The 3,917-nt window shown below is 24.9% G+C and overlaps 1 protein-coding gene across 1 annotated transcript in view; it reads right to left on the bottom strand.

Annotated features, from left to right (window-relative positions):
- LOC111685441 overlaps positions 1–1,005 on the bottom strand; it is a 197,202-nt gene extending 196,197 nt beyond the window's left edge. The window contains exon 1 of the mRNA XM_046954696.1: positions 688–1,005. The gene's annotated coding sequence lies outside the window, so the exon portion shown is untranslated. The remainder of the gene's footprint in view (positions 1–687) is intronic.
- Positions 1,006–3,917: the final 2,912 nt, after the last annotated feature.

The following is a 3,917-nucleotide window of genomic DNA, read 5'->3' as shown; positions in this document are numbered from 1 at the left end:
ATAAAAATTATAAATAAAAAAAAAACGAAAATATTGAAAATTTGGAGAAAATTGAAATTGAAAATTTGCAACAATTAAAACTTGATTTTAATTTTCTGGAAACACAAGACTTTCGGAGTACCGTTTTTCTGGTTCGGTTCATATTTTTAATTTTTTAATACATTTATTTACTATTTGGACAATTGTCTTTCATATTGAATCCAAATGAAGGAAAAAACATTTGAGTTTAGTCACCCTAAATTGGCAAAATCGGACACCGTATACCGCGCTTAATCGTGTACTTTGAAAAGAAGGCGATGTTTTGGACACCAAAAAATACAATAAGATTTTGGAAAAGCTGACAATATTAAAATATTTATAACAGATCACAATCTGGTATCGCAAGTTCTCTATAGTAAATGTTTGTTAATTTATTACTTTATTTTTCAATAAATTTTCATTAATTTCGATTTGCACGGCTCCATTGTGAAAATAAAGGGTAGTGGTTGTTCTTTCAAACATAGTAAGCTCGGGTCTATAAATTAAAAGAATACCTAAACTTAAATTCCTTAGTAATTTATCCAAATTAGTGGTTTATTTAAGTTATTATTCACTTAACACACATGCACAGTAGTTTTTTTATTGGAAAGATCTTGACATTGAATTTCTGAATTTTCCTTTACACTACACGAAATTGCCTTTTCTTACCATTTAGCGGAAGAAAAACTCCCCAAGAGGCATTTCAATTATTAAAATGTTATCAACAATATGTAACTATTTTATTTATTCATTTAAGTACACATATATTTATATATATATTTACATTCATATATAAGTAAGTATAATTCATATTAAGTGTATTTATATGAATATTCATGTATAACTTTATTTAGAAAATATTTATAAAATGTTGTTTTTTGTTTCATTGGTTTAATATAGACACTTGGAAGCTATTTTTAGATTTTTGTATATATAAATATTTTTTATTTAAAAATATACACATGAATTAGCTTTTTGTACTGTAATATATTTATTTAATATTTATGTTCGAATAATGTGCCATTTTTCTTTATTTCTTTTTTATAAATTGTTATTATTGATATAATTATTTAATGAAATGTTATTACTATTATTATTTCAATTATTGAAAAATCGACATATTGGAAATATTCGAAAAATTACTTAAAAACACACACGATTGCTTTTCCAAACCGTTAGAAAACATGCCGAGACCGTTAATTTACCGTTAATGTTATATCTCATATAAAATAATATAACAAAATATGTGAAAAAAATTCAATAAAAAATCTGAGCGCTACAATAACAAAATATAATTTTTCTCCTGAGAATTTTTTTATAAACAAAGGCAGAAATAAGCGTGAAAATTTTGTGAGTGTGTTTTCATATCTAGGTCGACTATGTTATAAACTACATCATATGCGATATTAAATCAAAAATCTATTATTTCAGAACAAGATTTTTTGCCCAATGAATTTAAAATATATTGATAATTTTATTTGTATTTAAATTATTTTTTAAGAAAATAATTTAAATAGCTTATTTCTCAATGTTATGTATATTAATCTACATATACATATCGCTCATTTTTCGTTTTTTTTTTTTGAATTGATGGCAACATTTAATACAATTTTAAAATTTTTTAAGATTTGCATTTTTAGTCTACGCTAACTAAATAAATTTACAATCACGTACTATTGCATAAACTTTGTAGTGTAAAAATTGTTTATCAAAATTAATTGCAAAAATGCAATTAATTTTGATTAACGCTTTCATAATACGAATTTTCAAAATACTCCAAATAATTTAGTCCGGCTCAAGATGGTGAAGTCTTTATCTATATAATATATAAAACTTTTGGCATAATGTTTTCAACCATTTCATGTCAACATTGTTACATAAAATAAATCTGTTTTAAAAAACACTAAACTTTAAAAATTTATAAAAACACATAGTGTTTTTTGCACTTTCTTATACTGTCCACTTAAAAAAGGCAATTATCTGTTGCGTGTGATAAAATTAATATATAACTTCCATTTTAAATTTGAAATAATGCTTCAAAAATCTAAAATAAATTCCTAAATTTTAAGTATTGAAGCTCAAAAAAAATTCAACAGTGTTATTTTAATACTTTTAAATTTAATTAATATTAATAAATAAGGCAGTTTAAAGACTATTAACTCAATTTTAAGTAATTATTCCCAATTTTCTACTGATTTATAATAGAAAATGTAAAATTATTAATGTTATATGTTATGCAATATATTGTGATGTAAAGTTTTTAATTTAACCTCGTTTTAGTATTTATAATTTTTTCTTTAAACGAAAATGTTAAAACATTTATTCACCATTATACATTATTAGAAAGAGCTTTAAATAATGCCACATCCTATAACCAAATATGAACATTTAATCAGCGAAAGCATTAAAAGTTGATCTAAATTCAATTGCCGATGGAATACAAAATATTTTACAATTAATGTATATTTATATAATTTGCACTTGCATGATGCTTGAAAGAACTCATTAATGAGGTCGATTTCGCATAACTCCAATATACCTTCCTTTAAATTAGACATTATTATTATTGAATTATTTTCTTGCCACAAAATCTAATGTAGCGTATTCCACTAGTCTGTAAAAACTACACAAATCATAAATTTTTTTAATACATAATATATGTTTATGAAGGAGAAATAAAAACTCTTATAAATATATTAAAATAGAAGAACATAGAAAACAAATGAGTGTGTTCATTCACAGACCGACAGACAGCTAGACATACAGACATATTAATACAAAATTTTATGTAGTGTGTATGTATATTTACATATTTTAAATGATTTAGAAATTTGTATAAATAAATTTCTCGAAGACAACAAGTATTTTAGTAACGTAGTGGTCGGTCGTCATTATGATTCCCATATGGATACAGTATAGGTGCATTTAAGCAGCTCATAACAATATTTGTTACATTTTAAGATATCTTTAGAGGAATTTTCAAGTAAAAAATTTTCAAGTAAAATCTCAGTTTTGGGTTCTAATTTTATAGCCTTTGCCTTTATAGTAGAGAGGGTATTACGAGTTTATGCTGATGTTTGTAACACACAAAAATATTGCTCCTACACTCACACTAAAGTTTCGGACATGGCCGACCATATAATTTCCTACTTGTTTATTTGAATCTCTTGTCCTCAAAAAATTTAGATATGAATTTTAAATATAAAAAAATTACTTTAAGATGCCATTAACAAAGAAGTTACCCTAATCAGATAAGAAAGTTTATATCAGATATTTTGTTAATATATTTTTATATGGATTAATATACCTTTCAAATATTTTTTTGTCAAATTTGAGATTACTCCGTGCCACCTTAAAAAAATCAACGCCATCAACAATTTCAATAATACTAATATAAAGTTCCAAACATTCCAGTACCCTGTGGTCCAAGCCAAAAAAAACATAACCTCACTTGAGGTGAAACGAAAGCACGAGGTTAATGTAGACAACATATAACTTTGAACAGTTATGTGAAGTAATACAGCGCGAGCGAGACGCAAAACTGTCAAAAAAACAGGAAACATACACAAGCCTGAACGCGTTTAAGAAATAATCGCTATGACGCGAAAGTTGTTCCCCAACTCAGACTTGAATTACGATTCCTCCATTCAAATATTTGACGTTTTTAATTTAAAATTTGTTGGCTGTAATGTGAACACAAAATATTTTTGAAGAGCAAACAAAATATCAGCTGTTTTTATACAGTGAATCAAAAATATACAGTGAATCAAGTTTTTAGCCTTTTTTAAGAAAATTTTGTTTTTTTTTTTTTTTTTTGTTCATAAATAAAATTCGAAAAAACAGGTAAAAACTAACGTTAATGTTTTCCAATTAAAAAGAGATATTATAAAAAATGGGAA

This window comes from Lucilia cuprina, chromosome X, assembly GCF_022045245.1.
Source record: "Lucilia cuprina isolate Lc7/37 chromosome X, ASM2204524v1, whole genome shotgun sequence".
NCBI lineage: Eukaryota > Metazoa > Arthropoda > Insecta > Diptera > Calliphoridae > Lucilia > Lucilia cuprina.
This window is presented reverse-complemented; position numbering and strand designations above follow the sequence as displayed.